At 35.0% G+C, this 27,636-nt stretch overlaps 1 long non-coding RNA gene across 1 annotated transcript; it reads right to left on the reverse strand.

Annotated features, from left to right (window-relative positions):
• Positions 1-1,875: 1,875 nt before the first annotated feature.
• Positions 1,876-27,048, reverse strand: LOC136407115 (uncharacterized). Its single transcript, XR_010751772.1, has 3 exons — positions 26,921-27,048; positions 7,848-8,038; positions 1,876-1,959 (listed from the first exon to the last, which is right to left on the reverse strand). It is a non-coding gene; the product is annotated as an uncharacterized lncRNA (long non-coding RNA).
• Between the last annotated feature and the right edge of the window lie 588 nt (positions 27,049-27,636).

Consider the following 27,636-nt stretch of genomic DNA (forward strand, 5'->3'; position numbering starts at 1 on the left):
CATCTCCATAACATTGAAACTGTTGATTATGTTGTATGCTCATCACCCAATGTCAGATCATTGTCTGTCACCATATATTTGTCCTTCTTTACTCCCTTCCACCTTATTTCATCCCCCATAACCTCCTCTCCATGATAAAAACACTTCAATTTTATCTGTGTCCATGAATCTCATTTTTATATCCTATGTATGTATGAAATCATATAATTTTTAGCTGTTTCTGATTTACTTATTTCACTTCTATAATTTACTTCTTCACAGCAGGGTGAGAGACCATTAGCTCAAAGCCCACAGGTGTCAAACTCAGGTTCTTAAATATCCAATTGATTTAAATATAGCTCAAATAATCATATGTTTGGCTATTTTGAGCCTACTTGCTTTGCATTCCCCATGAAACTGTACTCTACACTAGTAGCCCTGGATTAAGACAAACCCTGGAGCCATACAAAACCCCACACCGCTGCTGCATTGCAGAGCTCACTGATCCAGAAATTCGCACCTTGGCCAAATGACATCAACTAGACATGCAAGGCCACTGTCTTCTCCGGAGACTCCAACTCTCTTCCCCTTCGGGTGAGCCTCCTGCTGCCTCTGAAATGTCTCCTACTGTCAGAGACTTCTTCTTTCATGCAACCTTGTTCAAGGGCCACCTTATGAAGCTTGTGAAATATTGTCATTTTGTGATCTATTTTTTCCCTTGGTCAAGCTCAGAATCCTTGAACACACCTCGGGTGCCCACACTCTTTGTCTTTCTTTTGGGGCTCTAGCTTTGGAGGGAGGAAGTTGCCTTGTTCTGAGCAGCCCAATTGAAAAGTCCAAATGCTGAAAAACTAAAGCATCGAACCAGCACCCAGTGAAGGACTGAAACCTGCCAGCAACCACAAAGTGAACCTGAACGCAGTCTGCTCAACCCAGTGAAACCTGGACATTACTGCAGCTGGTGCGAGACCCTGAGTCAGAATCCTGACATAGAAGCCATTCAGAGATTCCCCACCCTCAGGACCTTTGTGAAATAATAAGCATTTGCTGTCTTATGTTGCCAAATATGGGATGATGTGTTACCCAGCAATAGATAAGTGATACAATAACCCTTTGATCTGGAGATCAGTCACCTCAAATGTTGGATAAGCATAGCCCCAGGGCAGAAAGCAAGAAGACCTGTGGAACAGGACTAATGGCCAGTGACTTCCTCACACTCTTACCGCATATGTGGGAATTTCAACAGCAACCATATAAAAGAAAATGACTTATAAGTTCCTTACACTTATCTTTATTTATAGCTATCTCCTAGGTACAGAGAAAATGTTCAACAGTGCAGGGAAGTTTTGCTCTTATTTTATTTGTTTTATTTTTACTGTAAAAAATACATGAGGGCCTGACCTGTGGTGACGCAGTGGATGGAGCGTCGACCTGGAGGTGCTGAGGTCGCCGGTTCGAAGCCCTGGGCTTGCCTGGTCGGGGTGCATGTGGGAGTTGATGTTTCCAGCTCCTCCCCCTTCTCTCTCTCTGTCTCTCTCTCCTCTCTCTCCCTCTCTGTCTCTCTCTCCTCTCTAAAAATGAATGAATAAATAAAAAAATAGTGGAAGAGACTGCACTTAAATGAGATGGAAGGTGTCTCTTCTAAAAAAAAAATACATGAGAATAAAGCTCCTGAGTAAAACAACCCTTCATGCTTCACATCAGATAGAACTAATCCCGTGCCTTCCCTCCCACTGTACCTGGAACTTGGCCATTAATGAGTGCATCGCTGAGGTGTGCCTTCTCGTGTTTGGTGTGTGTTTCCTTGCTTTTATATTCTCAGAACCTCTTAAGCTGTGTGACACATGCTCAGACGACAACTCGGTTTTGATTTGAATTCAACTGAAAAATTAGAATTTTAAAATTTTGCAAGATGTATTCTTCCTTTCAATTCTTTTGGATATCTCACATTGAAGACCTGGATAAAAACTAACAATGCCTCTAAAAAGTAAAAGATAATGAAAAGTGTGAAGTTAAAGCAAAATCTTTTTTTTTTTTTTATCAAATTGGGTTCATTTCATTTTATGGAAGGATTGCTATGTGGGGACTCCTTGGCTTAACTGTGAGAGTGAGAGGACAGTGTAAAACATAATAACTAATTGAAAAGTTCTTGAAATCTTGTAAGGAGGATAAATAAGAAGCAAATATAATACAGCATTATAGACAGCAGAAAAGCAAATCCTGGAGGGAAGGGGGCACGGAGGATGTTGAGGGGAACACAGGGGTGGGGCATGTATTCGGTGGAACACTTGAATTTATGTAAACACAATAAATTTAAATCAATTTTTTTAAAAAAGAAGCCAATACATATTTTGGGATGAGATTATTTTCTGACGCTGGCCTCACAATTCAATCTTGGGGCCCAAATTTACAAGTCAACTGGCCCTAATTTCCCTGCATTTTAAAGAGATTTGCTCTCTCTCTCTTTTTTTTTTTTTTTTTTGTATTTTTTGTATTTTTCTGAAGCTGCAAACGGGGAGAGACAGTCAGACAGACTCCCGCATGCGCCCGACCGGGATCCACCCGGCACGCCCACCAGGGGGCGATGCTCTGCCCCTCCGGGGCGTCACTCAGAGGCCAAGGAGCCATCCCCAGCGCCCGGGCCATCTTTGCTCCAGTGGAGCCTCGGCTGCGGGAGGGGAAGAGAGAGACAGAGAGGAAGGAGAGGGGGAGGGGTGGTGAAGCAGATGGGCGCTTCTCCTGTGTGCCCTGGCCGGGAATCGAACCCAGGATTTCTGCACGCCATGCCGACGCTCTACCACTGAGCCAACCGGCCAGGGCCGAGATTTGCTCTCTTTAAAGCTGGCAAAACAGTTTGAACAAGACATCCCTTCTTGTGTTCACAAAAAGAGAGTACATCTAGGCATTTTAAGAGAAGTGTCATTACAGAGATAAAAATTCTATAGGTTTAAAGAAAATGGAACCACCAGCTCTGACTGGAGTTATTATTCTTTTGAGTCATTCATATACTCATTCTTTCTATAAATATTTATTGAACTCCTTTAATGCTTCTGGCACTGTGAAAGGTGTAAAGGATAAAACAATAAATAAATGATTCATAGTCCCTGCCCTCAGAAAAGTACATTGTGTGTGACCTTAAAAAACTACTAATATTTTCAAATGCAGAGTTGTGAGGTGAAGAAAAGAGATAGTTTGAAAAAGAGCATAGTAGAATATATAATAAGATGGATGAAGAAGGATAACAAAATTGGGTTTGACGTAAGGTTGATTTTTACCTAGGAAGTCTTTAAGAATATCATGTTTATATTTTAATATAGACCAAAGAAATTTAGCTCTCTTACAACTGTTAAACTTTTTGCTACACATACATTTTTTGGATATGCATATTAAAATTTATTATACAGGAACCTCTCTTTGTATCAATTTTCTCATTTGTGAGGAGATTGGCTAGCTTGATAACTCAGAATTCACAAACTAGCTATCTCTAACCTATTATTAACCAAAGATTTACTCTTGAAGGTTTTATGTGAGTTGATATCATTGAAAATATGAGAAATTATACAAAAATATGGACTTCGTTTATCTTAAAAAATAAGAATCTATGACAATCCTGGGTCCAGTAGATCAGATGGTGACAACTGGATAAAGCTGTTAAAAGTTTGTCTTAAAAGTACTGTGATTTTCTCATTTGCCTTAGCTTTCATCTCTCCTATTGTCTGATGTACTCAATTCTATAATATGCATGCCCACTATTGTTATTTGAATTAGAAACACTGACTTCTAGAAATTCTTTTTTTTTAAGTTTACTTTGAACTTATTTTGTATTGGTGTTAAGTGTATAGCTTAATGGTTAGACAATCATATACTTTATATAGTGTTCTTAATATTTTTAGTAACCAACTGGCACCATACATACTTATTGCAATATTATTGACTATATACCCTATGCTTTACTTTACATCTTGTGACTATTTTGTAACTATCAATTTGACTTCTTTATCTCTTTACCTCTTTCACCCAGTCACCCAACCCTCCCTCTCCTCTGGCAACTATCAGTCCATCCTCTGTATCTATCAGTCTGTTTCAATTTTGTTTGTTTGTTTATTTTGTTCTTTAGATTCCACATATAAGTGATATCATATTTATCTTTCTTTGACTGACTCATTTTACTGAGCATAATAATCTCTAGGTCCATTTCTGCTGTCACAAATGGTAAGATTTCATTCTTTTTTATGGTCAAGTAATACTCTATTGTATATATGTATCACAGTTTTTTTTTATTTACTTGTCTATTGAATTGATGGACACCTAGGCTGTTTCCATAACTGAGCTAGTGTAAGTAATGTTGTAATGAATATGTGACCTCCAAGAATTTGTGATGTGCCTCTCAGTGTTAAGAGTCTATGGTTAATTTTAATTCATACTTTATCATTTCTCTTCTAGAAATATCCATAAAACTCTTCTTGAGCATGAGATTATTATAAAATATCCTTGGGGAATAAAAATATTTCCATGATGTGGACAAAAGGGAACTCTTGTACACTGTTAGTGAAAATGTGAATTGTTTTTACAACCATGAAAAACAGTATGGAGGTTTAGCAAAAAATTAGAAATAAACCACCATATTATCCAGAAGTTCTACTTTTAAATATATATATTTGTCCTAGGGATATGAAAACAAGATCTTGAAAAGATATGTGCACTCCCATGTTTATTGCAAAATTATTCACAATAGTCATATGGCAACAACCTAAGTGTTCATCAACAAATGAAGGGATAAAGAAGATACACACAAAGTGGAACATTATTTAATTCATGCAAAAGAAAGAAATCTTGCCACTGTGACAATGGGGTAGACTTGAAGGCATTATGCTAAATGAAATAAGCCAGACAGCAAAAGACAAATACTGTATGATCTCACTCGCATGTAGTAACAAAACGTTGGAGTTATAAAAGAAAAGAGTGTAATTGTAGTTACTGACGTTTGGAGTTTACAAGAGACTGAAGGTTGGGGACAGGGTATTAAAGAAGTGTTATTTAAAGGTATTTAAAGGTACAAAATTGTAATTAGTAGATATATAAGTCCTGGAGATCTAGTGCACAGCATAGCAATTATAGTCAATAATACTGTATTATAAAATTCAAAACCTCTAAGAGACTAGATCTTAATTGTTCTCATCACAAAAGTAAATGAAAGAAGATTCCAAGATGGCAGCGAAGTAGGCAGACATAAAAACTGCTACCTTCTGGGACCAAACTGGATTACAAATTAATTTAAGAACAATCATCATAAAAAACCAACTTTGGACTAAAATAACAGGACTTGAAAACCAAAGAGCACAGAAGAAACCACACCGAGACTGGTAGGAAGTGCGGGGATGTGGTAGGGGTTTCCTCGCTCCCAGGAGTGAGGGGTGGCTGAGGGTCCGGAGGGATTCTTATTGTGGGGAGAGAGACCCTGAAAGGTGAGGGGCCTCATTCTCAGAACCAAAGCCCCAGCCTAGAAGCAGAATTGAGTGGGAAGAAGAGCAGGGTTTCTGTCTGTGGAAAATGACTTGTGAAGAAGTTGCAGCCTTAAAGGGCCAGTGCAGAAAATCTCACTCACAGCCATTTGCCTGGGGCTCCAGGGGCAAGGAGGGCGAGAGGACTGGTCTTGCATGAGGAGAGTGGGGAGATAGAGGCACAGGGACACAAATGGTGATGGGGAGAATACCTGTGCTAAGTCATTCTCCAAGATTGAAGCATCCACAGGAAGGGAGAGGGTCACTCCCTCCATCCCAAACAAGCCTAGCATAAGGCCCATTGACCCTCCCTCCAAAAGCTCTCCAGATCCAATCAGCATGAAAGGCCATTTGGAAAGGAGGAAGTAAAGGGAAGGGGCAGTGACTCAGGTTTCCAGGAAGATGTGAGCTACACCTCCCCATTCTGATAGGAGAATGTGCCCCACTCCCTGTAGAGTAACTGGGCAGACTACATCTTCTGGTTCTTAGAAATCACACCCACGGCATTACTGTGGCCTGGATAGAGTTTCAGCTGGGGCAAAGTGCAAGATATGCCCACTACCCCCCCCCCCCCCATCCTAAACACAGAAGCTCCCTGCTGGGCTCAGCAAACAAACAGCAAGGAAATTAAGACTTTTATGTGCTCAACTTGTTAAGGAGAATTAAAATCCAAGCAACGGACAGAGGCTGAGGGATAAAGCCTTGGAGGAGGGGCCACATTCCACATATCAACCTCAGCTGCACAACCACAACAAGTTTGCAAACCACACACAGAAAAAATGGGAAAACAGAGAAATGTAATCCATATGAATCAACATGAGAAATCCCTAGAAAAAGAACTGAATGAAATGGAAGTAACCAAATTAACAGATGCAGGGTTTAAAATAATGATTGTTGGGATGCTTAAGGATCTCAGAGCTACAGTGGATGGACTTAATGAGCACCTAAATAAAGAAATTGCAAGCATCAAAAAGGACATTGAAACCATAAAAAAGAATCAATCAGAAATGACAACTACAATATCAGAAATGAAGACTACACTAGAAGGAATCAACAGCAGGCTGCATGAAGTAAAAGATTGAATTAGCAAATTAGAGGACAAGATAAATAAAAACAGAAACAGAGCAGCAAAAAGAAAAGAGGCTCAAAAAGTCTGAGGAAATTATAAGAGAACTCTGTGGCAATATGAAGAGAAATAACATCCACATCATAGGGGTTCCTGAAGAAGAAAAGAACAAGGGATAGAGAACCTGTTTGAAAAAATTATACTTGAAAACTTTCTCAAATTGATGAAGGAGAAAGTCACACAAGTTCAAGTAGCACAGAGAGTTCTGGTAAAGAGAAACCCAGTGAGGTCTACATCAAAACACATCATAATTAAAATAGCAAATTTAAGAGATAAAGAAAAAATACTAAAAGCAGCAAAAGAATAGAGGAGTCCCCATAATGATGCCAGCCAACTTTTCAACAGAAACACTTGAGGCCAGAAAAGAATAACAAGAAATATTCAAAGAAATGCAAAACAAGAGCCTACAACCAAGACTTCTTTATCCAGCAAGATTATTGTTTAAAATAGCAGGAGAAATAAAAAGCTTCCCAGACAAGAAAAACAACAACAAAAAAAACTCAAGGAATTCATTACTACCAAACCAATACTGCAGGAAATGTTAAGGGGCTTGCTGTAAAGAGCAAAGGAAAAAAGAAATCAAGAAAAAGAAGATTATAGATTTAAAGAATAAAATGGCAATAAACAGCTACATATCAATAATAACCTTAAATGGAAATGGGTTAAATGCTCTAATCAAAAGACATAGGGTTGCTGCATGGATAAGAAAACAGGACTCGTACATATATGGTTACAAGAGGCCCACCTCAGAACAAAATATACACCAAGACTGAGAGTAAAGGAATGGAAAAAAATATTTCCCGCAAACGGAAAGGAAAAAAAAGCTGGGGTAACAATACTAAAATCTGACAAAATACACTTTAAAACAAAGGCTATATAGTAAGAGATAAAGAAGGTCACTACATAATGATAAAAGGATTTTTACAACAGGAAGATATAACTATTATAAATATATATGTGTCTAATATAGGAGCACCTAAATATATAAAACAGATTTTGATAGAAGAAAAAGGTGAGATCAATAGCAATACTATAATAGTAGAGGATTTTAATACCACATTAACATCAATGGATAGGACCTCCAGACAGAAAATTAACAAAGAAACAGTAACCTTAAATGACACACTAGTCCTTGGTCAGCAAACCACGGCTGGCAAGCCACATGCTGCTCTTGGCCCCTTGAGTGTTTAGCAAAGGCCAGCTTAGGAGTACCCTAATTAAGTTAATAACAAAGTACCTACCTGTGTAGTTTAAGTTTCAAATTTTGGTTCTCAAAAAAAATTTCAATCGTTGTACTGTTGATATTTGGCTGTGTTGACTAATGAGTTTGCCGACCACTGCACTACATCAGCTGGATTTAATAGATATCTTCAGAATCTTTCACCCAAAGCAGCAGAATATACATTCTTTTCAAGTGCTCATGGTACATTCTCTAGGATAGATCACATGTTAGGACACAAACGAGTCTTAATAAATTTAAGAAGATTGAAATCATATCAAGCATCTTCTGTGATCACAATGGCATGAAACTAGAAATCAACTATAATTGAAAAACTGAAAAACATTCAAACACCTGGAGACTAAATAGTACGCTATTAAATAATGAATGGGTTAACAGTAAGATCAAGAAAGAAATAAAAAACTTCCTTGAAACAAATGAAAAATGAACATACAACAACTCAAAATTTATGGGACACAGCAAAAGGAGTTCTGAGAGGGAAGTTCATAGCACTACAGACATACCTTAAGAAACAAGAAAAAGCTCAAATTAACAACTTAACTCTGCACCTAAAAGAACTAGAATAAGAAGAGCAAGTAAAGCCCAGAGGAAGTAGAAGGAAGGACATAATAAATTTCAGAGTAGAAATAAATGACATAGAGGCAAAAAACAAACAAACAAACAAAAAACCCAATACAGAAGATCAATGAAACCAAGAGCTGGTTCTTTGAAAAGATAAACAAAATTGAACCTTTAACCAGACTCATCAAGAAAAAAAAAGAGAGGGTTCAAATAAATAAAATTAGAAATGAGTGTGGAGAAGTAACAACTAATACAGCAGAAATTCAAAGGATCGTAAAAAAGTACTGTGAAGTACTGTATGTCAAAAAATTGGACAACCTAGATGAAATGGATAAATTCCTTGAAACATATAATCATTCAAAAATCAATCTGGAAGAATCAGAAAATCTAGACCAATTACAACAAATGAAATTGAAACAGTTATCAAAAAACTCCCAACGAACAAAAGTTTGGGACTGATGGCTTCACAGGAAAATTTTACCAAATATTCAAAGAAGAACTAACTCCTATCCTTCTCAAGTTATTTCAAAAATTCAAAAGGAGAGAAAACTTCCAAACTCCTTTTATGAGGCAAACATAATCCTCATTCCAAAACCAGGCAAAGTCACTACAAAGAAAGAAAACTATAGGCCAATATTCCTGCTGAACTTAGATGCTAAAATTCTCAACAAAAAATTAGAAAATCAGACCCAGCAATACATGAAAAAAATCATACATCATGATCCAGTGGAATTTAAACTGGGGACCCAAGGGTGGTACAATATCTGCAAATCAATCAATGTGATTCATCACAAACAAAAGGAAGGGTAAAAACTACATGATAATATCAATAGATGCAGAAAAAGCATTTGATAAAATCCAGCACCCATTTATGATTCAAACTCTCAGCAAAGTGGGAATATAGGGAACATGCCTCAACATGATAAAGGCCATCTATGACAAACCCACAACCAACATCATACTCAATGGGCAAAAATTAAAAGCAATCCCCTTAAGATCAGGAACAAGGCAGGGATGCCCCCTTTCACCACTCTTATTCAGCATAGTTCTGGAAGTCCTAGCCACAGCAATCAGACAAGAAGAAAAAATAAAAGGCATCCAAACTGGAAAAGAAAAAGTAAAACTTTCATTATTTGCTGATGACTTGATACTGTACATTGAAAACCCTAAAGTCTCAGTCAAAAAATTACTGGAACTGAGAAATGAATTTAGCAAGGTGCTAGGATATAAAATCAATATTCAGAAATCAATGGCATTTATATATACCAACAATGAACTGTCTGAAAGAGAAATTAAGGAAACAATCCTCTTCACTATTGCAACCAATTAAATAATGTACCTAGGAGTAAATTTAACCAAGGATGTTAAAGACCTGTCCTCGGAAAATTATAAAACATTGATAAAAGAAATCAAGGAGGATACAAACAAGTGGAAGCATATACCATGCTCATGGATAAAAAGAATAAATATCATTAAAATGTCTATACTACCCAAAGCAATCTATAAATTTGATGCAATTCCTATTAAAATACCAAAGTCATACTTCAAAGATAGAGAACAAATATTCCAAAAATTTATATGGAACCAAAAAAGAACCCGAATAGCCTCAGCAATCTTGAAAAAGAAGAATAAAATGGGTGGTATCACACTTCCAGATGCCAAGTTACACTACAAGCCCATTGTACTAAAAACAGTTTGATACTAGCATAAGAACAGGCATACAGCTCAATGGAACAAATCAGAGAACCCAGAAATAAACTCATAACTTTATGTCCTATTGGTATTTGTCAAAGGAGGTAAGAGCATACAATGGAGAAAATACAGTCTCTTTAACAAATGGTGCTGGGAAAATTGAACAAATACATGCAGAAAAATGAAACTAGGCCACCAACTTACACCATTCACAAAACTACACTCAAAATGAATAAAAGACTTGAATGTAAGACATGAAGCCATGATCATCTTGGAAGAAAACATAGGCAGTAAGCTCTCTGACATCTCTTGCAGCAATATATTTGCAGATTTAACTCCACAGGCAAGTGAAATAAAGGACAGGATGAACAAATGGGACTATATCAAACTAAAAAGTTTTTGCACAGCAAAAGACAATATGAACAAAATAAAAAGACAACGCATACAATGGGAGAACATATTCACCAACACGTCCGATAAGGGGTTAATAACCAAAATCTATAAAGAACTTGTAAAGCTCAATGCCAGGAAAGAAAACAATTTAATCAAAAATTGGACAAAAGAACTGAATAAACACTTTTCCAAAGAGGACATATGGATGGCCAATGGGCATATGAAAAAATGTTCAAAATCCCTAATTTTTAGAGAAATGCAAATTAAAACCACAATGAACACCTCACACACCAGTCAGAATGGTGTGAAATATGTAAGACAGAGAAAAACAAATGCCATAGATGGGCTTCTATTGAGTTGTACACTTGAAAACTATATTGTTTGGCAAACCATATCAACCCCATAAATTCAAAAATAAATTCAAAAAAGAAAGACAGATACCATATGATCTCACTTATGTGGAATCTAAAAACAAAACAAACAGGCTCATAGAGAACAGAGTGATGTTGTGGGATGGGGTTGGGCAAAATAGGTGACGTTGTCAAAAAGCACAAAATTTTAGTTATAAAATAAGATATGGGGATGTAATGTACATCATGGTGACTATAATTAATAATACTGCAATATTTGAAAGTTTCTAAGAGAATATAACTTAAAATTTCTCATCACAAAAAAATTTATAACTCTGTACGGTGATGGATATTAACTTGTGGTGATCATTCTCAATATAGACAAATATTGAATTATTATGTTGTACACCTGAGATTAATATAATGCTTTATGTCAATGATTCCTCAATTAAAAAATAATGAGAAAGAACTTAAAAAAAAGTAAATGATAATTATATATATATAGTGTAATAGAGGTGTTAGGTAACATTATAGCAATAAACATGATATATAAGTGTACAAATCAATGTGTTGTACACCTAAAATTTATACAATGTTATAAATGAATTTATCTCAGTAAAAAAAAATTTCTTTTAAAAAATTTTATGGATATTGTTTGCAGCATTTGAGAGCTAAATCAAAAATCTTGGTTAAACAGGGCAGCTGCCATCTTGCATCAATGTTCATTAACTATAAATTGTGTTGGAAGACTATGAGAGTCTACAGACTCAATTGCTCTAACTAAGGTAACAAGACAGAAAACAAAGTTGACACGTGAAAGAAGATGAAGAAGGAAGCAATCTCCTTATACTTTTTATCATATCCATTGCTCACATTATTATTAAAAGACTATATTTAAATCAAGAGCAAGGACTGACTAATATAATTAAATAGTATGATCAACATTATTAAACACCACTACTTACTTTACATAGGGTATCTCATTAATTCCCACCTGTCACCTAAGATTGATTATATTATTATCCTTTATTTTACAGATAAGAAAATTAAAACTTAGAGTGGTTAATAACTTACACCAAACCACCAGGTAACTAAGTGTAGTCAGATTCTGCTGTATACTGGTATATCTCATCACTTTTTTAAACCATCCACTGGCTTATAAAAACAATTATTGTTATCCACAGAATTCTATTATATTACTAAACATATATATATTTCTTCCCTAAGCAGTCCTTGTTTAAACCCTGAAATAATTTAATATCTGTCCTTCAATAACTCCTGTAGTATTTCATAGAAGATATATGCAAACGACTGATAAACAGTCAACTGCTGTAAGAATTGTCTGCTTGAGTTGTCTTCAATCAGATTTTAATCAGCGTCTGAAAAGCTCTAACAGCAGGATAGAGAGCAGGATCCTGAATCCAGTTACTTTGGCAGCAGCAAAAATCCCCCACCAAAATAGGATAGATAAAAGAGTGAAAATCCATTAGAAAAAGGTTGCACGTTCTTTAGCAATTAATCTGTTAGAAGGGTGGCAATATGGTGTTTCAGTAAGGTTGAATGTAAGGTTTCCAGGGTCTGGTTACATTAATCTATCATCCAGATGTGAATTCACCTTTGATTGGCCTTTGAATTGTTTTGCTTGTGTCAGCTGCACACACCAGTCAAGATTAAGTTGCAGAATATGTTTTCACTCATGAATTTATATTTATAAATAAGTTGTTTATCAGAAAGTTATTGAGGCATACTCTTAAAAATAATTTACATCAGTTACTTATTAGATAATTTCTTTAAAATATTTGTTACGTATGCTTGGACAATCTAAGCTTTTATATTTTGAAAGTTACCATATCCGCTGTTATTTTCACCAACAATACCTTAATAAAAAGTGCATATTTTGCAGCAGTAGGTCTCTCTAAGGGCCTCTGTTAATCAAAATGCTTGCTTAATTAGCATTTTTTTTTGTTTCCACCAAGGTGTGCCAATTAAGAGAATTGTATCACATTATCATCTTGATGGTCTATATCATATCTCCATCATCAGGTCATCAGCATTCTTGGTCCCCAACTTTCAGGAGAATCTTCTCTGGATAAGGATAATAGCTCATTGCAATGAGTTTTCTGACAGTGGAATTTTCCTCTCCATTGTAGTTTTTCTAATGGGCTTCTTCTCTTTGTTAAATAAATTGAGGCGATAGACTGGAAGCTCCAATTTAATGTTAGGCTCTATTATCTTAGCTTTCTACACAAATTGTAATATAAAAATGGAAGGAAATCTTACTAGTATGATGTAGTGGAAAGTTTTAGGCATGAGCATCAGAAGTGCTGAGCTTTAATTTCAGCTATTTCCTTTTACTTGGGGAAATTTGCTCAAGCTTTCTGAGTACTAAAGTCCTTATCAGTACAATATGTGTATTCTATTTGTCCTGCCTATTCACAACATTGTTTTAGGAATTAGGTAATGGCTAGGCAAACACTGTATGTGCTATAATATTCTACCAAAAACAAGTTATTTTGTACTCGATATAGCAGACAGATTTGAGAATTATTTTAAAAGGTATATGGCTTAAACTATAAATTTGCTATAAAAATCTGGTATAAATAGTCTATTTTAATACAGAATAATAAAAATAAATCGTGAAAATGTCTGTCTAAAATAATCTATGAGAAGTATTTTACCTTTGAGTCACGATATGAACATAAAGCACATTTTGTGGAAGATAATGACCATTGCTCTCATAAATGTAGAAGAAAATGGATATGCTTCACATATTCAATTCTGCCAGTGTGTTGTGTTAAGCCTTGGGTAAGATTAGGTCAACAATGGGGCAAATAAAAGAAGCTATTATATAATAAGTGCAGCATCATTTTTTTAGCAGAAAAATTTGTATAATTATCTTTTTCCAAATCAATGAATAATAAGCAAATGTCACAAACCTCCACATTCTGACCTAAAAGATCTTATAATTATAAGGGTAAACAGACATACAAAAATGAAAAAAACAATGCTTTTCCTTGTGTAAATACAGAGAGACCATTTTCTTTCCCTTTTTGCTTAGAACATTTTATTTAGAAAACTTACGTTACTTCTCTGAATCTTTGGGATATATGTACATTTTTCTAAAAGCTAAATAAAACTTTTTGGCGACTTAAAAAACATAAATATCTTTCTCAGGGTCCTAGAGTTATCTATCACCTTTAAAATACAAACCTCATGCAGTCGACCACTGTTCGCCACTTCCCTGTTTCTGTGAGGAGACAGGAGCCTAACTTCAGCTGGTGCCTGGTTCAAGTTGAAAACCTCCTAACACAAAGATATGAGAAATTTATCTTTTTTTTTAGATAAAGCTAATAAAGATAACCTAGATGATCACCCCAATTACCAGAGAAATTTAGAGTCACTATGTGTCATCAATGATGCTGCCAAGTCCTCTCACTTGGAGACTAGTTATTGCTTATCTTGAGAGCATGCGTGGAGTGGGTTATATCTTTTTGGCTATAGAATAGGATGAGGTTTGGTTTTTTTTCAATGTCTTTATAATCTCTTTAACAGATTACCTGTGATGTGTACCACATTCTGTTTAATGCTTATTTAATAGTAAAACTGTTTTTTTGTTTGTTTGTTTGTTTTGTTTTATTTTTAGTATTCTACATTATTATAGAGGTTAGTGGTTGGCAGAAGATTATGTGTTTAATTGTATTACTCCAGCATAATATTTAGCTGGTTATAACATTATTTTATTTAAAGTTTTTGGATAGCTTTTTTTTATCCATGGGATCAAGTTTCAATCCCCAATATGAGTTCAATGTCCTCCGCCGTGTAGCACTCATGTATCTCTCAGCACTGTCCTGCCTGCTGAATATGCTATGCAAATTTAAATTTTCATTCAAAAAGATGTGTTGGGGTGAGATCAGAAGAGGAAGTAATAAGTTTGGTGGATCATTTTCCTAACAAAAGAACAACTTAGCTGGTGAAAATTATAAAAATAAATTATTGAAAGTTCTTGGAAATTGTCTTAAGGGAAGAAACGGAAATATGATACGAACATAAAGGATAATAGAACACAGGAAATAGAAACACAACATTAATTCAAGAAAACTTATTAAATCTTGGTAAGAATGAAGAGTCAGTGGCATTGGAGCTGTGAATCACTCCCCCACAGCCTCTCCTCCTGCTCCTAACCTGGAGCTGGAAACTAACCTGGGTACTGTTCTCTGGGCAAGGGCAGCAGAGAATTCTGGCTCCCTTTCTCACTACATCAGCCTAGGGCTGGGAAACCATGCTTAAGGAATCCAAGGAAGGCATAATAGAAATGTGTCACCAATTTTGAAAGTTCACTAGATGCGTTTGATGGTAGATTTTAGCTATTATCTGAAAAAAATTTAACAAGGTTGAAAGAGATGAATAGAAAATAAATGAAGAGCAGAAAGAAACGAATAAAGAACAATAACAATTTCTGAAAAATGTAAGACATATGGGTAACTTTGAAACAACCAGAAAACAACTTGATCAACTCAGCAATGGAGAAAATAATTGAAAGTGTTATCAATGTAAAATATGAAATAAAATAATCCATAAGAGTTCTAACTGAAGAGTACTTTCAAATATGTAGTGATTGCCTTAATTTATCAATTAAAAATACCTTTAGATTGACTTAAATGTATATATATTTATGAAATAAACAGAAAAAAAAATATATTTCATATATATATATATATATATATATATATATATAATGAAGACCTGAGTGCAGAATTCAGATTTTGGGACTCTTAGATTAAAAAGAAGATAGAAAGAAAGAAAGAAAGAAAGAAAGAAAGAAAGAAAGAAAGAAAGAGAAAGAAAGAAAGAAAGAAAAGGAAGGAAGGAAGGAAGGAAGGAAGGAAGGAAGGAAGGAAGGAAGGAAGGAAGGAAAGAAGGAAGGAAGGAAGAAACAAAGGAAGAAAGAAACAAAGGAAGAAAAAAGAAAGAGGAAAGAAAAACGAAAGATAGATTAGACCCAATAATCTTTTGAAGATTCTTTCTTAAAAACATACTGCAAATTAGTCCTGGCCAGTTTGCTCAGTGGTAGAGCGTTGGCCCTGCATGTGGAAGTCCTGGGTTCAATTGCCAGTCAAGGCACACAGGAGAAGCGCCTATCTGCTTCTTTACCCTTCCTCCTCCCTTTCTCTCTATCTCTCTCTTCCCTTCCCACAGCCAAAGCTCCATTGAAGCAAAATTGGCCCACATGCTGAGGATGGCTCTATGACCTCCGCCTTGGGTGCTAGAATGGCTCCAATTATAAGGGAGCAACAGCCCAGATGGGCAGAGCATTGCCCCCTAGTGGGCATGCTGGGTGAATCCTGGTCTGGGCGCATGTGGGAGTCTGTCTCTCTGCCTCTCTGCTTCTCACTTCAGAAAAATCTATTAAAAAAAACACAAAAAAAAACCCCAAACCAAAAAAAAAACATACTGCATATTAAAAATAAAAATGTTAAAAAAAATACTGGGCATATGTAATCATGATAAAGAAGGAGGTAACAATATTAATAATTAATAAAATAGAATTTAAGGTGATAAAAATAAGGTCAGAGAAAAAGATCTTATAAAAAGAACAATAGATTAAGGAGTTCTATTTATCATACAAATGTATAAACTATTTCAAAATAAATAATTTTTGGCAGAACTGTAGGATAAATGTAAATCAGAAATTATAATCAGAAATTTTAATATATTCTGTTTAGGAATACTGAGATGAAATAGTCAAAAATAAACTCAATGTGTTTCAAAATTTTGCAATAGATGAAGGAAGTCTTGAATGAAATTTTCTGTTGAATTATTTAGCTTTCCTGACCACTCAAAAAATAGTCAAGCATCTGTCTGAAGATTATTTAAACATTTCAAGAATTATTACTGAGAGATGAAAATATTTTCACAAGAATACAACCTCATTTCTCTTTCAATCCTTGCCCAAAGAATTTAAATGAGTGGGAATCACAGCTTCATGAAAGTTAACTGTTATTTTTTTTAAATCACTACTTATATACATATTTTTCTTAACCCAAATGGAAGAACAGTGTTACCAAACATTGTAGATGTCTTATTTCTGAACGGAGGATCAAACAATTACTTTCAGTTAATGATTTTAAAGCAGGAGAAATTAAAGGAATTTTGTGAATTCAAAAAAGAGCTCACAAAAAAAAAAAAGAATTAATGTCATTCAGGTGCACATAAGATAAAATCTAGAAGTTGGTTGCACAGAGACATGTCATCAGTTTCTTGTAGCTGCATGGTGATGAGAAAAGACAGCAACACTAATTTTTCATAACCTATAATATATTAGGAAACAAATACATGTTTCTTGAGTGAGTGATATCATTTGTCACAAGTACTGCTTCCCTTTCATCCTAAGCAACAGCTTTCATTGCCAGGAAACATGGTTGTATTAAGGTCTCTTCAGTTGTGAGCAGTTCGATTTCATAATAAGAAATAGAATGTGCTGTCTTGTAGGATGATGCTTCTTGGGAAGGGTTCTATTCAGGATAGCCTTAATTTTCTGGCTCCTTCAACCAAGCCATCTTCTTATGAGAAAAACCAACACTGTGTGACACATTTTCAGGTTAGATACATCTGAGCAGATTTTTCAGTCTTAATGGCTTTAGGTTATTATTGGCAAAAAAAGTTTACCACTCTCTAATACTGTAGTTTTATAATCAATCGGGTTTTTCAATAAAATTAAAATCAAAAGTAATTTTATTTTTACTAAATTTTTAATTTGATAGTTTAAACTTAAGTTATTCCCAATATAAACAATGGCAAAAAGATATGTTTTCATAATTTATATGAACTAGAAGCTATTCTAAATGAAATACGGTGTAAAGACTCTAATCATAGTAGTGTATGATGCCATTTACAATAAAGATGTAAAAGCATTAATGTAACAGTTTTTCTATAGACAAATACACATTTTCAACATGACAGAAAGAAAATCAAAGAAAAATGTGTAAGTGTGTGTGTGATATATTTTTCAGAGTTATGCTTAGCTTATGGAACTCCTAAAAACTATCTAGATGTAAAATATTACAGCTCTTGATCTGGAGGGATTTTATTTTCTGAAGCTGGAAACGAGGAGAGACAGTCAGACAGACTCCCGCATGCGCCCAACCGGGATCCACCTGGCACGCCCACCAGGGGCGACACTCTGCCCACCAGGGGGCGATGCTCTGCCCCTCCCGGGCGTCGCTCTGCCGCGACCAGAGCCACTCTAGCGCCTGGGGCAGAGGCCAAGGAACCATCCCCAGCGCCCGGGCCATCTTTGCTCCAATGGAGCCTCACTGTGGGAGGGGAAGAGAGAGAAAGAGAGGAAGGAGGGGAGGGGGTGGAGAAGCAAATGGACGCTTCTCCCGTGTGCCCTGGCCGGGAATCGAACCCAGGTCCCCCGCATGCCAGGCCGACGCTCTACCGCTGAGCCAACCGGCCAGAGAGATCTGGAGGGATTTTAAAGGGTTTATTTTTACCAAAATTGGATGCAGGATCAATGATATAATGATTTGTAACTAAGAGGCTAGTCTTACTCATTGCTGGAGCAGATTGGAGAATGAGAATACCTTAAAGAAATGTCACACCTTTGATTGAGCAATGGGACCTTGCTCAATAATATATAATATATAAGTAATCTCTATTTCATTCAGAAAAATCAAAACTCCATAATTTAACATTCAAGATAGTTATGATTTTCAAGCTAATTTTCAACTAGTTTTCATGAGGATAGTTACTTTATAGCTCTATGGAACTGCTGAGTACTGCTCCGTGCTTTCTCACCTCCATTAAAAACACATTTTGTTTCTCCAATGCCCCTGTTCCCTTAAGGACTAAATAGTTATCTTTTACAACCTTGTGGAAATTATTTGCCTTCTGTGTTGTCCACCCTAATCAAGTTAGTTAAAAATAATCTCTTTAACCTAAGTGGGACTCTTGGGATTTTTCTGTTCAAGTTGAGTATAAAAAATTTCATTTTTATCCTGTATTTATGCATTTTTTATGAACTCAGTCCTTCTTGATTTATCTTTGTAAATTCTGTATCACACCAGTGTTTGCACACATCGGTTATTCATTAGTTACTTATTGAGCGAGTGAATCAACAAATAGAGTAATAATGAAGGGTAGAATTTTTCTTCATAATGTTTTACTTGGCCTTATGTTGTCTGCCAACTCAAGTTAGTGACAACTCTTTCTCTCAATAATTTCACAACTGATTATCTGTGGAGGCACACCTCATGAGACAACAATTCTGAGCTGAGAATACTGATATAAAGAATCATTGGCTTTGCTCTAGTTGATATTACAATGCAAATAATGAATACTTAATTATCAGGACTTAGCAAGATAAGATTTTATTTAAAAAATCTTAAATTTTTAGTTATACAGGTTCAAACAAAAATGAAAAACCTTGTGATAGGACCACAGACTTTATGTTACAGGTTATTTATGCTCAGAGTGATGGGAAAATCTGTTGTAAACCAGGAATGGTGCACAGACTACATACATCTGACCCCGGAAGAGCCCTTACAGCCTTAACTCTCTTCCTCAGATGCAGGTAGAAGGCCCACAGAAGGCAGGCGAGTTCGCATCATGTAGCTATTGATTTGTGAATTCAAGATTTCTATCCAGGTCTATTCTCTTTCCACCATACTGAACTTGCTGTTAAAGTTATTGTAATTTTGACATTACATAATCTCATATCAGATTGAGAAAATTTGGTATAGTGAACAAAATTCAGTAGCAGGAGTCTAAAAGCCAGGGTTCTGGAAAAGATCAATTAAGCAGCCATGCGGAAGGTATGTAATGATTTTATATTGGAGAAATAAAATATTATAATGTTTGAGGGAAAATTCAAATTTTGCAACCAGTATTAACAAATAATGCAATTTGGGGCAAAGTAATATTATCTTAAAAATGAAGATAATACTAATCCATTTTCAGTTTTATTTGTACTGTAAATGAAATAACACATACAGGGTGGGGCAAAACCAGGTTTACAGCTGTTCGTATAGAAAATAACACAATAACCCATAAATAATAATACAAGAACAAACTGTTTCACATACTCACAACTATAAACATACTTTTACCCAACTGTGTATATTTGGCATTTAGTAAATGTTCAATCAGTAAGTGACAGATTATCTTTTGGAAAAATTTCACTCAACTTTAAGTAGGGTTCCCACACACACAAAAAAAATTCCACAGACTGGGTGGCTTAAGGAAAAGAAATTTATTTTCACACAATAAATGGCTGAATTCTCCCTGTGTCCTCACATGATCTTTCTTCTGTCTGTGTTGGTTGTGTCCTAATTTCCTCTTCCTCTAAGGACTCCAGTCATATGGTCATTCCTCTAATGATTCATTTTGAACTTAATTACTTCTTTAAAGGTCTTATCTCCAATACAGTCACATTCTGAAGTAAGGGGTTAAAACTTCAATGTATGAATTTGTCATGGTCACAATTTAGCCAATTATATTTTGGGACTAAGATTATAATTCCAGGAGATAATATATTTGAAAAAATTATTTATTGATTGATTTTAAATAAAGGCACATGAGAGAGAAAAGCTGGGGGAGGAAAGAAGAAAATGTATCAACTCATAGTAGTTGCTTCTCCTCTGTACCTTGAGCTGGCAAGCCTGGGATTTCGAACTGATGATGTCAGCATTTCAGGTCGACAATTTATCCGCTGCCCCACCACAGGTTAGACCCCAGGAGATAATATTTTAAGAACTAGATTAAGGATATATGATAGAAAGATTGGAATGTCGTGTTATGAAAGATGACTTCATACTGTAAATAAAACTAAAATATTAAATATTCTTGAGCAGGTAAATGATAAAAACAGACTTTTTTCTCTCAGGCATTTTTGGTTGCAATCAAACACTTAAGTAATTAAAAATTGGAATGGAGAATTTAGACAATTAACAAACAAAATGTGGAGAAATGTGGATTAATTTTATCCATGAAAAAAATAAAGATACAAATATGTCATAATATACATGATCTAAAGTCAATTTAACACCAGAAACTCTGTGCTTTTGTTCATACTGACTGCAAATTCATTTGTCTTAACTTCCTTCTGTTTCTCTTTATCTCAAAAAAGTCTCTAATCCTTGGAAAACCCTAGGACAACTGAGAATAAGTTGCTTGTCTTTTCAAAACGAGCCTGCAAATTCCTCCTAGACATTTCCTTCCCTCCCGTGGCACTAACTAAGCTATTCCTAGTTTTAATACCTGTTAAGAATCCAGACCTAGTAAAACAGAAATCCTTTTAGCTTTTGAGATGCCATGTGGATGTTTTATTTCTATCTCATTTTTCCCAAGGGTGCATAGCTTCTTGCTTTGTTTTCTTCCAGTGACTCAACAGAAAGACCATCCTCATTCTCCAAGGAAAAATATAATTCATTTCTTTTAAAAGAATATTACAGAGCCCTGTTTTATATTTTTCCTACTTGTTCTTATCATCAGCTCTAAATCTTTCTTACTAGAGTATTTCTGAAAGGGGTTTGAACTTTCTCTCGTTGTAATGTTTAAAATAGTATATTTTGAACAGAATACTTTTTAATTTTTATTTATTCATTTTAGAGAGGAGAGAGAGACAGAGACAGAGAGAGAGAGAGAGGAGAGAGAGACAGGGGGGAGGAGCTGGAAGCACCAACTCCCATATGTGCCTTGACCAGGCAAGCCCAGGGTTTCGAACCGGCGACCTCAGCACTTCCAGGTCAATGCTTTATCCCACTGCGCCAGCACAGGTCAGGCAACAGGATACTTTTTATTCTATACCTATTTAATTATATTATTTGCTACTATAAGGAAGGTATTAATGACTTGATTATTTATAATATAACAGAGAACACTTTTATTAAGAAGACTTTTTTTTTAATTAAAAGTTTATATGTTAGGAACTTGAATTTGTTTCCAGAAAATCATTTCAAATTCCACATCTCTTATTCTCCTTCATTGTGAAGAGAACTCTTCATTCATTTCGAATTCACATAGCTCAGACATGTCCCTTATATTTTGCTGACCCAGAAAACTTCTTTGTCATGGTGAAAATTTGTTCACTTTGTTTTCTCTCCAGCTTCTGGCTTTAGGTATATTGGTAAGAGTCTAATGTATATACATAGAGGGAGGGGATGGTAATAATTTAGTTGGCAAGCTGGAAGGGGTTTTGGCTACTCTAAAACAATGATGATTGGAAGAATTCATTTATATCAAAGAAAAGAACTTATTTCTTCCAAAAAAATTTATTTAATAACAAAATCTGAAACCAGTATAAGTCACCACATGCCAAAATGCTGCCTGTTCCTGACAGTCTACAGTAAATCTGGATTGACACTTATGCATAGATTTCCATTTTTCTGTTAGGCTTTGGGACAAAATTATATTATGTATAAAATCTGAAATACTATAGGAAGCAGGGTGCCCTGAAAAAAGTGTGTTCAAAAGATCTGTTACAACCCAGCTGTTTTGCCTATTCCTAAAAACCAAAAGACCTAAGTCTCACTATACCAAAGCCAGATATTAATAATAATTTAAAATTATTACTTACATAATTAACAACTTATTAATTAAATAATTAATAACATGTATTATAAATGAAAGATTCTGGACCTTTTCTTTTTAGATATACCAATATCAACCAAATTAAATTTTAAGGTTAGTCTTTGTTCCATAAATACAACGTGACTCTTAAGCACATGACAGAAGGACACAAATATGAGGTGTTTGAGGAGAAGCAACAACCTTTGAATTTATGAATATATTTCTTTTGTATTTTTCTATTTTTTGGTATCTGTTACTCCAGGGAACTTAATAAAACAATTGTATTGATATAATGTATACCCTGGTGAATGTATAGATATCTCTCCTTCTACTTCTTGCTCTGAAGTATTAAATTGCAAAGAAAAAAAAACTGTTCCAGAAGAATAACAGCAAGTATGTCTTCCTTTTAAAATTAATTTCAGATTTATTAAAAAAAAGGAAACATACTCAGAAGGAATTTAACAGAAATGTTTGTTGGATACATAGTGATATAATTTGGGAGTATGAGGCAGTCTCAATGCTGTTGTTGGTGCCAAAAGTTTTCCATAGCTGTGGCTTTGTGATTCTTTTATATTTCTTGTTTATAAAAAGAAGGTATCCCTGGCTGCCCAGCTTGGTTGGTTAGAGCATTATCCCAATACTGCAAGGTTGTAGATTCAATTTCCGGTCAGGGCACATACAGGAACTGATTGATGTTTCTGTCTTTCCAACTCTCTCCTGTCTTCTCACTCTAAAGTCAGTAAATAAATTAAAAACAAAACAAAACGATAAAGCCTAGTGTTACAGAGTTGTGTTTCTCTCAACTTTACATGTTGAAATCCTAACAACCAATGTGACTAGTTTTGGAGATAACGTCTCTATTTAAGGAAGTAACTGAAGTTAACTGAGGACATAAGGATAAGGCCCTAATTCAGTAAGACTGGTGTTCTTTTAAGATAAGAGATACCCGAAAGGCTGCCACACAGAAAAATAGGCTGTATGAAGACACAGCAAGAAAGTGGCCACCTGCATGGCACAGAGAAAGGCCTTGAGAGAAACCAAGCCTTTCATCACTTTGGCCTTAAACTTCTAACCTCTAGGCCTGTGAGAAAATACATTTCTGTTGTTTGAGCCCTCCCCTCCATACCCCTGGTGGTGGTATTTTTTATGGCTTTGCTAGCTGACTAATATACCCAGTCAGACTTCTGGTAATAGAGAGATTGCATCTTCTAAAGTCAAAGTACCATAGAGAAGATGCCCTAAATGTTCTATGTGTAAGCTGTTCTTAAAAAAGTATTTCAAATCTCTATCCTCCAATGAATTCTTTATTAATCATCTTTATAGTTTTTATTTTCCCTCTTCACATACCACAATAATTACCTAAGAAATTGGCAAGAGCATTGGATCAGGAGAGTTTGACTCAGTTTGCGTGCCATTAAGATCAAGCCTTCATCAAAAACTGGAAGTGAATTGTTATTCATAGTCAAGGCACAGTAGGGTTTTAATGTGTGAAAGTAAAAGTTAATATTTAAAAGAAAATAGTCCAAAATATACCTAGAGGATGATGAAATCTGCATCATTAATAATCAAATAAATACATGCAGAAGAATTTTTAGACCCCTTCCTGAAACTGTGTGCTGTGTGCTTCTGTGAGGAAAATAATTTGGGTCGGTAAAATAAATGTGTATTTCAAGGGAAAAAAGTAATCATCATGTGATTCTTATACATCACACTGCATATTAACAAATGAAACTCTTTTTTTTTTTTTTTTTTTTTTTTTGTATTTTTCTGAAGCTGGAAACGGGGAGAGACAGTCAGACAGACTCCCACATGCGCCCGACCAGGATCCACCCGGCACGTCCACCAGGGGCGAGGCTCTGCCCCTCCGGGGCATCGCTCTGCCGCAACCAGAGCCACTCTAGCAACTGGGGCAGAGGCCAAGGAGCCATCCCCAGCGCCCGGGCCATCTTTGCTCCAATGGAGCCTTGGCTGCGGGAGGGGAAGAGAGAGACAGGAAGGAGGCGGGGTGGGGGGGTGGGGGTGGAGAAGCAAATGGGCACTTCTCCTATGTGCCCTGGCCGGAATCGAACCCGGGTCCCCCGCATGCCAGGCCGACGCTCTACCGCTGAGCCAACTGGCCAGGGCCCAAATGAAACTCTTTACATAATTTAAATATTGATTTTAGGAGTTTGAGAAACTATGGATAAGAATAACTTCAGTAATCAAAGTAATTTAGAATCAGGAATGACACATTATGAGGATAAAATAAGGATTATCAATCTTGAAAGGTTAAAAAAACATATTAGAATCTGCAGTGTTATTAAGATTAGAAAGTGAAGAGTAGAGTTGTTTATAAGATGATATCTGATAGATACAATAGATTTTTTTTGAAGCTTAAGCAATTTTAATTACAAAGTAATACTTAATTGAAGAATGTCATAGGAAAAATTTTTGTAGGGTGAATATGAACTTTTTCCCCACTAAAGTTAAATTAATTGCATCTAACATAATATTTTAGTGTCTCAATAGCTATACTGCTTCCTATTAATTCATGGACCTTAGTAGAAAATAGAGCAGTTGGGAACAAAAACCCAATGTCTCCTTTCATTGTATTTAATAATTGAACAATGACACTTTATAATGCTGATAGACTCTGTGTGTTTATATAAAAGTGCTTGTTTTTTTAAAAAATGTTTATTAGGGTTTAAGTCAGGAGTAGTCAACCTTTTTATACCACCGCCCACTTTTGTATCTCTGTTAGTAGTAAAATTTTCTAACCGCCCACCAGTTTCACAGTAATGGTGATTTATAAAGTAGGGAAGTAACTTTACTTTATAAAACTTATAAAGCAGAGTTACAGCAAATTAAAGTATATAATAATAATTACTTACCAAGTACTTTATGTTGGATTTTCACTGTTTGGCAGAATAAATCTTTATAAACAACTTACTATAGTTTAATCTATCTTTTTATTTATACTTTGGTTGCTCCGCTACCGCCCACCATGAAAGCTGGAACGCCCACTAGTGGGCAGTAGGGACCAGGTTGACTACCACTGGTTTAAGTCATTATTTTTTAAAAACTGCAATATACCATGGTTTTTATGATAAATTCTCACAATTTTTGTTCTAATGTAATTGAATAAAATGATCCAAGTGGAAAAAAAAAAGTCTACCAAATAGAACCTGATGTCAACAGTAGAATCACATCAAAAATTGCTCTTTATGATTCTTAGTTAATACACACAAAAAAGTGAGACATTCTAATTAAGGCCTATGATAGAGTTACAAAGCAACATTTCAAACCTGAAGGACTAGAGAAATTTACTTGAAGAGATATTGGGAGACTATCCAAGAGGCATAATGAAGAAGCACTACTACTTCTGTTGATATTTCATCACAATGACTTCTGTTGTTTTATCTATTTCATACTGAGAAAAAATAAAAACTTACTTTTTCATATACTGATAATTAACTGAAGTAATTGTTGGTTAGAACATTCTAAAATGAGGTCATTATTTAAAATATCAAAATTATTTTATCTTGGAAAGTACTTTTAATTCTGAGAAAAAAAATCTATTTTTAAATAGTACTAATAAAATCTCTTAAGCCAGTATGTATTAAGTTTCTATAATGGTCTGTAATTTAATTTTCTTTCATTTTAAAATTTACTTCAACACACTATAGTTTAATTGAAAATTTTAGTTAATGACAAAGGATCTTCTTTAAAAGAAATCAATAAGCTTTCAATATTTCAAAATAAGTATGTCATAGGAACATTGTAAACAAATGCTTTATTCTTAATGTGGCATGCCTGTAGTCCCCTTTAAATTCCAGATTAAGAAAAACATATTTTTAATATTTCAAATATAGTCACATAATTTACGGTATAAAAATTGTTAATTGCTTAAGATTCTTCAACTAACTTTCTTAGTTTACGTTAAAATAATAAAGTATTTTGAACGTACTATAAATGCTACAAAGGAAAAAAAAAATTACTACGTTTCTAAGCCATGTATTCAGATGACAACTATGGAAGAACAACTGTTCTGGGTGATAACAGTCAAGGAATATAAGTCTCAAGAACACACTATTCTTCTTTAAAGCAAGAATATGGCACACATTTTTACAAGTATGGATCAACCTTTTTATCTATTGAACTTTAAGTCTAGAGGCAGCTCGTCCTAGGATACACTGTTAAAATCATAAAGATGACAAGCAAATATCTAAATTTTAAGATGGTATCAATAACTTTATGACCTGTTTCATGATACTACTTTGAAATTCAAAGATTGTAAGAGTATAAAAATGATAAAAGGGTTCCATCACATGAATAAGTTAGAGCAATCAGGAATAGGCTCTAAAATATGGACTATTTGTTTAGGCCACATTTTACACATGTACATGGGTCAAAACCAATTCGAAAGGAAAAACATGCCCTTAGATAGTTTTTGAAATAAATATCATCTCATTTTAGCAGATAGCTTACATAAAAGCAGGTGAAAGGAAGATAGAAAATATTGCCTTACGTATTTTCCAAGCATAGCCCTCAGTCCTTTTAAGAGCTTCCAATCTTCTCTTCTGGAAATATTTCAGAGTTAACCAATTTTTTTTAAAGAAAAAATATATAGCACAGAGTTACATAATCTTCTGCAGATGCAACAACAGAGCTTTTGAAAATAAATCTTTTCTTATTAGGGTGTCAGCAGCTTCGACTTTTGCTAAGTTAATCATTTAGCCAGCTGAAACCTAGCATGTTTGTTTTGCTGGTTTTGGCCTTGTCAGCAGTAATGTAAGTAAAAGTGGTTTTCTTAATATAACCTTTTCTTGGCCCTTTTACCTTAGTAGTAGAAATAAACTCCTGTGCAGGTTATTTTTTTTTTAGGAAAATTACTTTTTTTAAAAGTGTATGTGATCTAGAGGATATTAATGTAGTAAAATTTCTTATCCTATAAACTGAATCAGCTCTCAGCAAATCCCCAAAATTGGTATACTTCATTCTTTGCAGTTAATTTCATGACCTCATTTTCTCATAGTCTTTCACACACCTGTGTCAGGTTCTCTATGATCCTCTCAGACTGATCAAACAAAAGGCATCCTTGAAGAGGATTATTATGCAGTACAAAAACACCTCCAAGTGTTCAGCTATGGGGAGTTGTTATGTAAATTAAATAAGCAATATCATGTGATAAAATAATATGAATTAATTAAGAACACAAAGATGCCTGCTTTCAGCAATTTGATG

The sequence above is a fragment of the Saccopteryx leptura genome, chromosome 5 (genome assembly GCF_036850995.1).
Source record: "Saccopteryx leptura isolate mSacLep1 chromosome 5, mSacLep1_pri_phased_curated, whole genome shotgun sequence".
NCBI classification, from domain to species: domain Eukaryota; kingdom Metazoa; phylum Chordata; class Mammalia; order Chiroptera; family Emballonuridae; genus Saccopteryx; species Saccopteryx leptura.